This window comes from Seriola dumerili, unplaced genomic scaffold, assembly GCF_002260705.1.
Source record: "Seriola dumerili isolate Sdu_G_001 unplaced genomic scaffold, Sdu_1.0 BDQW01000017.1, whole genome shotgun sequence".
Classification (NCBI taxonomy): Eukaryota; Metazoa; Chordata; class Actinopteri; order Carangiformes; family Carangidae; genus Seriola; species Seriola dumerili.
Window position 1 is genome coordinate 2,864,647 of NW_019174272.1, and position 13,046 is coordinate 2,877,692.

The following is a 13,046-nucleotide window of genomic DNA, read 5'->3' on the forward strand; positions in this document are numbered from 1 at the left end:
TACAGAGGAACATGAATAATAGAACAGATAACTATGGATTAACTCATTGTACACACTCTTGAGTGCAGCATTGTGCCTGTCATAAACATACATACTTGTGTTTGTTGCTCTGCTCAAGCAACATTTTTTTGTTTTTAAAGTAGGGGAATGCAACTAAAGATAAAGCATTGATGGAATATTGGAAACATGTTGTAATGGATTAGGGGATGGCATTTGGGTTGTTATTAGACAAAATGAAATCACAGTAGATGACAATAAAACTGTTACAATCAGTGTTATTTTAAGGTAATGTAATTATAAGAAACAATTGGATTAATCTACTATATTCACCATCAACAGCTTTTGGATGCAGTCATGGATGGGAAAATAATGCTTTGCACAACAAAAATCTTTCACTCAAAATGTTTTAAGTGCTAATGGCATTTCTGTATGAAGAATGAAGTGTATTCCAATTAGTCAAATGGCAAAGCTTGATGTTATCTAAAATTGGCTTTCATGTGAGATTTTCTACCCTTGTTTTTTCCGTTACTAGCTGGAGGCATGGCTTTGTTCTCCTTTCTATTTAATTTGCTGCCAACCTGTTTTATTTATTTCTGTGGTTGTAGAAATTACCTTTTGACCTTGATGATTACAAAAAGTAAGTGAATTGAAAAGGCACTGATACCCAGAATTCAGTGGACTGGTGCAGCAAGGTTATTTATCTTCCTACCTTGGTGCGGTTTCAGTTTTGCAGTGGTCAGATTTTAGTTCCCGCTTTGCTGTTTTCATTATCTTAAGAGGGCAGAGGAGAGCTTTTAGCCAGCGACCTTATAAACTTCCATTTCCAATTCAGTACGCCAGCACATAGATATACCCACACACACCACACCATCTGTGATACAGACAAGCCCTCTCCCACCACACAAACACACACTCATACTGCAGGCAGCCTGCACAGCAGGTGCAAAAAGTGACCATTTCATACTAAGGAGAAACATAGACACTGCATTAAACCTCTAATAGCTCAACTGTCAACTTCTTATTTGGTATTTTTGGGAGTAATTTGTCAAAGTTAAAAAAAAAAAAAGTTGCATTGCCTCACCATTTGGGGTTCTGAGAGTCTCGGGGTACATCATGGATTTTCCCAGATTTCTGTGGTGTCTAGAAGACAGAATTAATGGAATTTCCCTTGAAAAAGGAAAATAATTTCTGTTGCAATGAACACTATCAATTTTTTTCTAGGATCAATTGGTACTGTAATAAACTTACAATACATATACATACAAAAATATAATCATAAGAATGAACCTAAAGACAATATATGAATTCAAAAGATAACTGATTCCAGTTTCCAAGCGAGATGTACCTCGTTTTACAGCTCATCTCCCTCTTTCTTCTCTGCCTCCACAATCTTGGACTCTCTCTCACGCACAGACACACACACACACACACTCACAGTAGAGCCATATCATTTTTGACACCTGTAAAATATGGAAGTAATGATGTCTACAGTGGATGAATGGCTGAATGAACCTGCAATAGGGCTATATAGTACCATGTTCACCTTGGGGTCACTCATTCGATTCAGGGGCTGCTAGGTAGTGATCAGAAATCATTTCCATCTAATGGTGGAGAAGAAGAGGAAGAACCTGGCAAACGGCATCACAATGGTCCCTGGGCTCTTGGTTCCCTTCATAATACAGAATAAACCATTAAATCCACAACTGCCTCCTACACCCTGCTGCTGCTGTAGTGTACACATCCCTGGGAGTGAATTTAGCGGTGGTGGTAGTCTTTATGTATGAGTATGTGTGCCAATAACAAAATAGACTTTATCTTTTGTTTTGTATCTTGTGACAGATCATTCAATTGTGTGTTTATTGCAGTGCCACACCTCAAACTTCGTCTTTTCTACTGTTAGCAACTATTTCTGGTTGCTGAAGAAGAGTGTTTTATTACTCTTGCAACTGAGCAGACATGTCAACACTTTAAGATTACTCTCTGCTGTTGACTCATGGACACCTGTAAAAAGGTTTTGCTGTCATATCGCATTCCCTACACTTTGTAGGTTTATGCTCACCATCCTCAAAATTCTTATATAGTTTTTTCTCTATCTATCACACTGCTGTTCATATTTCATTGGCATCGCAGTCCACTCATCCAGCAGTATCAGTTGACAAAAAATATCACGTTGTTTTCTTGTAGAATTTTAAATTGAAGATGAAAGAAAATTTCATTTACAAGCTTTCACACGATGTTGATATGAAGATCAATATAAATTACGTCAGTATCTTATGTTTATGTATCGTCATAACTGATAATTCTATATTATCTACATAATTTCGTGATTAAGAATCGTGAATAATTTACTATTCAAATATTTAAAGTAAAGTAACTAAAAATGACTTTTGTATGCAGTGAACTGTATTGCGTTAAATTTGTGTAAAGTACGATGGATGAAAGAGAGGTAAGGGGGCTGTCAGGTGAGAAATAAAAGAGAAGCTGGTTCGGGCTCTCCAGTGTTTCAGTGTTTTCTCTGCTGCCATTTCAAGCTTAGAGAGGCCCGGTGGGGGCTGGAGTGTGTGAGGCTGGAGTGCAGGGAGCACGGGGCACTGTGTAGGCCGAGGCTCAGCATCTGCCAGCCCAGACTGTCCGTGGTTTGTTCCTTTTCCAGCACATTCTTACGTAATTATCTGTGATAAACTCCTCTGCAGTCAAGCCACAAATCCACATGTCAGAGGCCTGGCTTACTGAACAACTCTGAGAAAGCCACATGCACATAGGGCCTTGAAGATTCATGAACACACACACACACACACACACACACACACACACACACACACACACACACACACACACAAACACACACACAATATAGAGACACACAAATGTGCATTCTCACACACCTACTTACACTTAGATTCACACAAACAAAACTTTGGGCTCCAGTGACAAGTGGGTTTTGTATTTTGGAGCCAAAGGATGGAGGGTATAATCCTGGCTTCCACATTGACACTCAGCAGAGTTCAGCAGACTTCAGTGGTTCCTGTCGTGCCCAGCACTTTCCCCTCTCAACACTAAGTTCCTCAAAGTCCCCATGACAAAGAACCTGCTGATACTCTCTACTGTGCCAGAATCGGCACTACAAGAACTACTGCCTCTACTTCCTGGCTGTGAACAACTTTGACTAGTAAAAGCTCAACAGACAGAATTGAGGGTTATTTTGTTCAGTATATTATGACCTCCTCTTGAGTCTTCCCTATTGCTTACCTTGGAGACATCATTTATATCATTATAATTAGCCGTCCATGCATGCACATTGTTAAGATAATCATATTTTGTACCATATTTTGCTACAAATTGGGGCACAAAAATGAAGAACAATGCCCTGGTTTTGAGTTCAAAGAAATAATAACCATATTATTCTCTTGCCATGTTTTTTTACAAGGGTTCTTGGATCTTCGTTTTGCTGTGTATTATCTAGTCTGATGCCAGCAGAACAGGGGCAGGGGATGACAATGGAATGGTGTACTGCGGAAGACTGAAGGCTGTGCCAGCAGGATAAGAGAGTGAAAAACAGAGGAGGGTGGGGGTTTCATTAGCATAACTAGCGGGATGCCCAGAACCTTTCTGGAGTGGCATGTTTACGGCACCACGCTTGGCAAGAGCACACTCATTTTATAGGGTTTATTAAGGAGACAAGGGGAGGCACAAGCAGGATTTGGGATATTGTCGGTGTGCGTGTTTGTGTTTGTGCTTGCATGCGTGTGTGTGTGCACGCAAGTGTGCATCTGCTTTTATGTGTGTTTGGCTGTTTTGTTTGCATGTGTGGGGTCTGAGAGGAGGTGTGCTTGGTTTCAGTGGCTGTGTGGCGGCATCTAGCCTAACTACTTTTACATGTTTGTATTTTGGCTTAAGTGCCCTTTAAAAGCAATGAAATAGAAAGTGCATTCATAAGCCAATCCTCCAGAATGATCCCATTTCAGAGGAGCAGAGAATGGGGCTCTTTGTTGTGCTCTGGCTCCTTTCATCTCTCTGAGGTCATTTTCACAGAGCAAACAGGGAGACTCATTATCAACCTGCACCTGAGAGGTCAGAACCTGAACTCTCCCCCTCCCTCTCTCCCTGTCCAACCCACCAACTCCCCCACCACCACCCCAGCTGTGCCTCCGCTCACTGCTACCCCTGGTCCGCACTCGGGTTTATTAGCGCAGAACATCTTTTCCAGTGACTGAGCTTGCCCTTATTGTCTACAGCGGTCAGGGTCAAGTCAAGGGCGCTCAGCCTAGATTGGAATCATTTGTCACATGGTCCCGGACTGGAGCTGATTTCAGCAGAGGCCGGGGTGAGGTACACAGCGGTTCTAACACCAACTCTGACACAGGGAGCAAGGGAGAGCAGCCACTGGACTACGCAGATGGCCTCAGCATATTACGCAGGCACTGCTTGCCAACAAAAGAGCCCCTCCTTTTATCCTTTTTTGCTTGCAAATTTAAGGGCAATGACAGAGGAGTCTGGATTCAGAACATAAGTGGAACATGCTCTCTGGATTGTCAGGACATGTGCCTCCAAGTGTTGAGCCATTTCTGGGACCTCTGTCTCCCTTTGACAGTCCAAAATTGCCTCATGAGTGACTGTGATAATGACTACACCTTTTAAGTCCGGAAGGGAAAAAAAAAATATTTCTGGGCAGAGGACTTATTCCTTGAATGATGTAAACCGTGCAAAGTGTTGCAATTTGGTCTGGGAGCACAGGGAAGGTTCTTTTTTTCCCTTCCACCTCTCTTCATGGTCAGCAGGAGCTTGCATGAACAATGGATCGTGCTGAGGTAGCATGTGGAAAATGACTTTAATACACCATATAGAATGGCTTATTGCTTTGGTCAATAGCACTGCCGTGAAGATGGTGTATCCTGCCGCTTGGGAAGGTTAGACCTGTCAAAGGGCCACAGTGACTGATACCCAGGCCCTGCTTATGAGGTCCGTAATAGGTGTGCATGAGTGTGTGTGTGTGTGTGTGTGTGTGTGTGGGGGGGGGTTGGTGGTGGGGGGGACTGACTGACAAGCAAAGTTATAAAGGTTACATATGACACACACCTTGCCATTAAGCCTTAGATTAGTCCATATTTTTTCTTATTTTTACATCTCAGGCTATTTCATACATGGCACAATAGGATGTCAAGGTGGCACTAAAAGTGCTACAGCATGAAAAACTGTGAAGTAACAAATATTAACAGAGCCCTGAATCAAATAAACAATATGTTTTCAGCAACCTAGGAAAAAAAAAGTGGAAATGGTAGAAAAACAAGGGGAAATGAAAGATTGAGCATCAAGCCATTTTAACTTGTTTTCCCTCAGAGAGGGCAAGTGTGGAGGTGAAGGTCACAGAGAGACTAAGCACACAGCTCATAAACAGCACAGCTGGAGGAATCATTGAAATATAGCCCTTTGTTTTCTTGGGGCCGTAATTGGCCCTGGAGGTGTGTGTCCCTTCTCGCTCCCTCTGTCTCTCTGTCTCTCTCTCTCTCTCTCTCGCTCTCTCTTTCTCTGCTCATGTTTTGCACCAGCGTGGTGCAGTTTAGAGACCCAGACTGCAAAAGCTAATGACTTTGGGGTTAAAGGGCACACCTGCGGTCACAGAAACAATACACAATACAATAAATAGAGAAAAACATAAACATATGGGGAAATAACAGTCATAGCCATACACCCCCCCCCCATTCAGGTTTATTGGTTAGCTGAAACTGTGATTAATACACTGATAATATTGTTATATTTGATGATTTCTTTGTATTAAACGTGTAGCAATATTGTTACAGATTAATGCTCCAAATTGAAAATGATTGAAGGTCAGCAGTAAGTTATGTTTTTAACACCACATGACAGGAAAAGAAAATACTAATTTCAGCACTGTCAGCTATATTTTATCAAAATGTTCTACTTCGGCAAAACAACTTGACATTGTCCTCATAGTTCACCGTATAACACCGCTTAATGTTATTCTTGGTGCCCTTTTCATAATTGCTTAAGACAATGGTCTCACTAGCTTGGGGTCAGCTCATCGTTTCCTTTTTTTTTTCTTTTTTTTTTTTTCCATAACTCAGTCAGCATACTGAGTCGGTTGAAACCACAAGACCTAGGCCCAGAAACGCCCATGGGGTCAGTTACAACAGATGTCTGGGTCACCAAGTACTGTGGTACTCGACATGCATGTGTTCATATTTTCGCTTTATAGCTTAGCTAACAGGTCATATTGAAAATGAGCACGCAGTTACTTACAGAGATGAACAGATAGACATGCATTTTTCAGACCAATACCAGTGTATCCAATAAAGCTTTTAATTCAGTGTTGAGTTTGACTTCTAATTCAATCAAAAGATTGTGGACAGTAAACTACACTGATAAATCTATCTACTATTAATTCAGGACATAGGAAAATAATTTTGACATTCATTTAAGCCTGTCAATATTGACACAGTAGATGGGGCGCTACTGGGGAGTAAGACCAAGTTTTGATGCCCGTGTCTTTTTTGTGTGTGTGTGTGTGTGTGTGTGTGTGTGTGTGTGTGTGTGTGTGTGTGTGTGTGTGTGTGTGTGTGTAATCAAATGCATGCACTCACAGCAGGTTTATTTTCATTAAGTTGACAGTGGTGGAACACCTCTTGAGGGATTAGCTCTGGAAGACGGCTGTCGCTCCTCCTGACTGGAGGCCTGAGATCTCTGAGTAGAGAGGAGAAAAACAGTATCAGATCCAGCCTGAGATAGCAGGGCTTTGCCGTATAATTACCATGTTAACCCAGATGATTCTCTCTGATCTCTGCAAACATCAGGGCGCAGGCCCCGCCAGGCCGGCTTCGGCACGGATCTGTCACAGTGCACTGTGGGACACTGGATGTATGTTAGCTTGCTAGCAATAGGACTTTTGGTGTGATCTGCATATGCTTTATTTTAAACCCCTTGTGTGTTTTAGTGCACACAGTTAGTACAGGCGCTCACATTTTCAAACCACAGAAATGTAAATTCTAAAAAAATATGCAAATATTCAGAAGAAAAGCCTGTATGAATTGTGAAACCTTGCTTCATTGTTCCTGTTTTAAATTTCATTACGCCTTGCATACTTTCAGAAATAATTTTCTGATCTCCAGCACACTGTAAATGTCAACATTTAAAATGGCATTTCTTTTTGAAATCTTATTGTTTAAAATCTTATTTTGTCCTGTTCCCTCAGATTTGTTAATTCTGTTATTCTACACACTAAACCTCTTTTTTTTTTTTTTTTTTTTTTTTTTTTTCAAATCTAAACCACACAAAATAGGGATATATGAGATCTGAGACCCTTTCCTTCATTGAGTGTTATCCCCCTGAATGTGAGTGAAGATTCTGTCTTTGGTTGCTTGCTTCCTAAGCCTTATTGATCTGTGGGCGTTTTTTCTCCCCCATTCTCCAAAGTCACTAAGCTTGCATCAATTCATCTTAATCTGTTTGCTCCTTAAACCCGGAACAAGGCATGTCTTGTTCCTGGTTGTAGGAGTCTCTCGGCTGGTTTCCCTCACATCCTTCCTAGTCGGGCTTCTCCTGGGTGGCAACAAGAGGCTTTTCATATTGAATCAAGTGTTATTGAGTTCCCCCACACACCTCTTATATTCCCCCCTCTTCTTCGTTCTCTCCATCTCCTTTTTTTTCCTCTCTTCCATCCACTTTTAACAAAGCATTCCTTTAATGACTGAAGGATTACGGGCCAACCTTTTGCAGCCAGTCTGTGGACTAGCCTGTAATCTGACCTCATTACATCCCCTGTGACAAGCTCCCGGGTCACCGCAGAGTGACTACACCTTATCCTTCTGTGAAGCCAAGCTGCACACAAGCCCCAACCCCGAGATGACACTCAGTCAACCAAGTCAGTCATCCAGGGCACCCTTTTCTCACCGCCATACCTGTCCACCAAAGCATAGGATCCCTTGATCCTGTTCCCTTCCCTTAACTTTTCCTCCATTACACCACAGCAAAGATGAATGGTCGTTTGTGGGGGCAGATGAAAACACAATTGTGTGGGTCCAGGAATGGCAGTGTCACTGATAAATGTGGAAGGGACATGTTGTTCCACAGGCTCCTAATTTTCTGACAGAGGGAGGTTGCAGCAGCAGGCCTCTTCCGGATTACTGTGCAGCCGCACATACATTTACACACAGACAACACACACTTTGTACTGTCTGGTAGATAGATGACAGTGCCCAGAAAGTGTAGTGTCATATATTAGATATTGACAACTATTATTGACTTAACTGCTCTTGTAAAATGTAAACTTAAATGCATTAAAGCCTAACAATTTCTGTTGTTGTTGTGCTACCTGCTGTAGCACAAAACAATACAACACAGTATATTATTTATTTAAAGCCAACCCCATTAAATTATATCAATCAAGTGTATTTGATATCAGTAAGCAGTAGCTAGTATGTGGTTATTTCTTTATAAAATGAAAGGTGGAGCAGGGGTCTCTAAAACAATTTATTCTTTTACTCTTCCTTCTTTTCTGCTCCATTTATCTCTCATTTCTCTTCAGCCTTCTGTGACTCCAATGCTCCTACATGCTGCTGTTTTTTCTTCCCCCTCCCTTTCTCTTTTTTCTACCTCAGTCTATCCCCATCTCCATCCCTTCTCTCCCCCTGCATGTGTCCCTTCATCCCACCAGTGTTTGAGGGGCAGGTGTTGACAGCAAGCTGGCATGTTGTCAGGCCTACTATGCAGGATTGTGCGGTTGCACTGGGCTTGAGAGGACAAGGGAGGCCAAAGCAGGTCCATTACATCACCCCCATCAAGACTGATTGGGCTCAGGACGGGGGTCCGTGCATGCTCATGAGCGGTTGGCCTGGCCCGGCCCATATGCCTTTAATACAGGAACAGATGTGGAGCAGAGACCCTGAGCTCTCACTCCCCTTGTTCCCTTTCTCTGCCCTCCACACTGGCTCAAGCCAGCCATGTTGTCCTGGGCCATGCTTAGTTGGCTGCTAGTTTAGGTTTAATGGGAACTAACTGGCATACTAAGACGGTTAGGTGGACATGATTTTTATTTTAAATGGCCTCCCTCCAGAATTGTCTGTTTTCCTCTGCTCTGTGAAAAAGGGAGGGAAGCAAAAGTCAGAAAGGCGATGACAGAAAAATGAATTGTTGGCAGATGATACCAAACTCGTATATCATCAAGCCTTTTGGGACATGGTTTCTTTTACAAACACACCAAATGGACCATAACAGGTTTAGAGAAATGTGTCAGTTGATATCCCATCACTTATCAACTGTTTTAGGTATATTTTTACAGGCAGTCATAATAACTGTAGCCAAAATAAGCTGCATTGGCCTAAAGAATGCCACCTATCCAAATATATCATGAACAATACCGATTGGACACCCTTTCCCAGAGAATTATTAATGGTCCCAGCCACTCTCTACTATGAGGACATTCGTGTAGGAGTCTGTAGTGGGGAGCAGGTGGGAGAGGCTCTGCCGTGTCTGTGTAGTAATTTGTTGGACCTGAACCAGTGGCGACTAAGGGGAGAGACTGTGCCATTCCGCAGACAAGTAACCCCATGAGTTTCTCTGTGTGGCCAAGACTCGGCCCGTTCAGTCTGTCATCTTATTCTAGCTTTTCAGGTCAACTCAGGCAAAGCAAGGATTGGAGGTATCAGTGGAGGCATTTGCACATGGATAGAGGGAAGGACAGGAAAAATGAGAAGGGTAAGGAGATAGACAAATAAAGTGGGAGGATGGATGGATGTAAACATATAGCAACAAGATAGAAGGAGAAGGGAAACGAAAAGAGGGCTAAAAGAGCAGAGTGATATGATGATAGAGCAGTAACGGACAGGAAGCAGCAGGGGTTGACTCGTGTCTCCTCAATAGCATCCCTCTCCTGTCAGCTGTGCCAGAGCAGCACAGATACAGCCAATCAGGTCCTGAGGTCTCTGGCAGCTATTTCCTGGAGCGGGATTACCGACCCCTCCTATTGGGCGGGACAAGGCCTCCTGGTCTGAATTCATCAGCGACACGGCCTACGAGATGTAGGAAGCAGGTTAATAGACACTCATCAGACATCTGCCGCTGGGTTACCGTCCAATAATCTTCTCCCTGGATCTGCTGCCAGCAATTGATGACCACATTTTTCCCCCCTAAACCCTTCAACTGCTCTCCCTCCCTCTCTCACTCTCTCCTTCCCCTCCTCTCTGTTCCTCCCAACCTGTCTTCTGAGTACACAGTGTTACACACAGACAAATGCATTCTTAGACAGATCTGTGATTGGGTAAACGTGCACACATTTTCAACCCCTAACCCCCCCCTCCCTTCCCCATCCACTCCTACCTATCTCCCCTTATGCTTTTCTGATGGCAGCAGACTTTTTCAATTTGGAGGGCCACTTCTGATGGAGTCTGGTGACAGATTTGGGAGCCCAGCAGTGGCTCAGTGTGGCTGTGTGATGAAAAGTCCGCTGTCATACAAGAGCCAACTGTAATCCTCCCTTCTAAAGAACATGGCCTACATCCTCTTGGCTCAAAACCACTTCCTGCTCACACCGCCAATGAGGAATGACATCTCTGGCAGTGTCTGTCTGTCTTCTCTGTCTTTTACATTCTGTATTTTCTTGATGCTCTCATGGTCTCTCACTGTCTCTCTCTTACTCGCACTCTCGGTCTTCTAACAGTTTGATTTAGCAAATGACACAGGCATTAACCTAGCAGTTAATGCAGAGTTTTTCTTTGCTACTCTCTGTCCAGGCAATATGCATATTTTTTTGTTCCTCAGCGGAAGCATGGTTGTTGCAGTATGTGTTTGTCATTAGTTCACGATTCACTATAGAACCTATCTATAACAACAGTTTTCACTTGCTTCTCTAATTTATTTGAATTTTGAGATCTTAAATGTTCTCCATAGCCCTTATTACCAAAAATAACTAGGCTCTTCTATTGACAATTTTCAGTATTCAAGGTTAGTATTACACTCTGGGGTATATAATGGCTCTCTGTAATGATTGCAGCCACATAACTCCAGTGAAAATCATGTAGCTCCTTTCTTATTGACTGTTTTCTCAACCAGGTTGAGAGGGCAAGTAGAGAGTGAAGCTCCCCCTCTGCCAGGTTATTTATGACTTTTCTTCCCCAAAGTTATTTTTCTTTCTGTGATTGCGGAGTGGTGTGTTAAATCCGACGTGTCGGGAGATTACTCAGCTGGCCGTCAAGTGCACATGGTCAATTTGCCATGATGAGAGGAACTGGATCACACAACCCCTGGAATCTCTCAGTGCAATCTCTAGGGGGGACTCCTCTCTCTCTCTCTCTCTCTCTCTCACACACGCACACACAGACACACACACACAAACACATTTAAGGAGGACGCCAATGTGGTAGTCATTTTGGCCGCCAAAATCAAATGGAGGTTCAATTGTTTCCACATTTCTTAAGATAACATTATGAGAGGGAGAGGGATCGGAGGGCCAGGGCAATCAAACATGTTCTGTTCGGTGAGGTTTCTATGGAAGGAGAAATAATGGGGTCATAGGATGAAAGGTGAGACATGTGTAAGAGCAGTTCCTGGGTTCAGCTATAGGACAGTGCCACTTGTTTCTGACTTCTCAACACATGCACAGTTCACTGCTGTCAAAGGCAGCCTGTTACACATGCCCTATGGCCACTCCTCATAGCAATTAGTGCAATTGGACCTAATAACTTTGGGAATTTCTAGAAAAACAGGAGGGGAGGGGTCAGTAAGAAAACCTGTAGCGTACCAAGCACATGTTGGAGTAGTTAGCTACACACCCTTTGAATACTTTCTCTATGAATGAATGATGTGAATGTAAATGCTGAATATTAAGGGATCACTGTCTGTAGTAGCTTTAGTGCTATCTGTTGGCGTGAGTCATCAAATTGCTCCGTAAGTTTCCTGAAGTCTCCTGATGCATGAGAGGGGAGTGGTTACTAGAATAAGAGTTATTCATAAGTGCGTATTCTTTTGTGCGAGGGATCTGTATCGGACAGGGCTGCGTTGAATGCAGGCTGGTATCCGTCTTGGGGTCTCAGAGGGAATTTGAGACTTGTAGAATGGGCAAAGGGGCGTTTCCTCTGTTCACACTTGAGCTCTGCCCAGCCATGCTGAACCCCCCGGCCTTCATCTCTTCTCTAGGCCATCATCTCGTCTCTCCCAGTAACAGAGTAATGAAGTGGGGACCATTACGGTCACTATGGCTAATACTGGGCTAATGGAGTTCAGATAGAGGACCAGCCCACTTCTACCCATTAAAATAGGCGATAGCAGTTAAGACACAATTAAGAACTGGGGAGGCTGAACCTTGGGAGCTGTCCTTTTGAAATTCAAATATGCTCTTCATTTTTGTAGGTGACACATCACTCAATCAGAATTTTTATGCTCTGAGGGAATGTGAGCCTTGTGTGTATGTGTGTGTGCACACACTCTGGAAACTATGAATGTATTATACTTATATGTTATATAGTGCAATTTGCATTCTATGCAAAGTTTGTAAAGTTCAGAAATGATTTTTGCCTGGACTCTTGCATGCATGGATGAATGCATACACTTGCTAACAAACAAGTTTGCTGTAATCTTGGTCACAGTCTGCCTGAGCCTTTAATGAGGGACTTTTTGTCACGATGGATCTCCTTCTGATCCTCGGTTAGAAGTGAAATTCCTGCAGTCAGCAGTCAGCACTTCTCTACACAGTAGCTTGCTGCTGCAGAAATCCACGAGCCAAGAGATTTTGAGTTCCAATGCCGCCATATTTGAGGCTTCTGTTACATTCCATGTTCAGACTGGCCTCTGCCTTGGCCACATGATTTGCTACACTCCTAACTCCTGATGCCAAGAACTGTCTTCCTCTGACTTCTGACATCAGCCATCTTTAAACACTTTGCACTGCGCTGCATTCTCTTGAATTTCTCTCTTTCCTGTCTCTGTCATCTCTCTCACATTCTCTATTTTGCTCTCTCTCTTTCATTTGCTTTTCCCCTTTGTGTTCCTCCTCAGCGATCTGGCTTACAGCTGAAGCTGATTCAGGCATGGAAGGGATC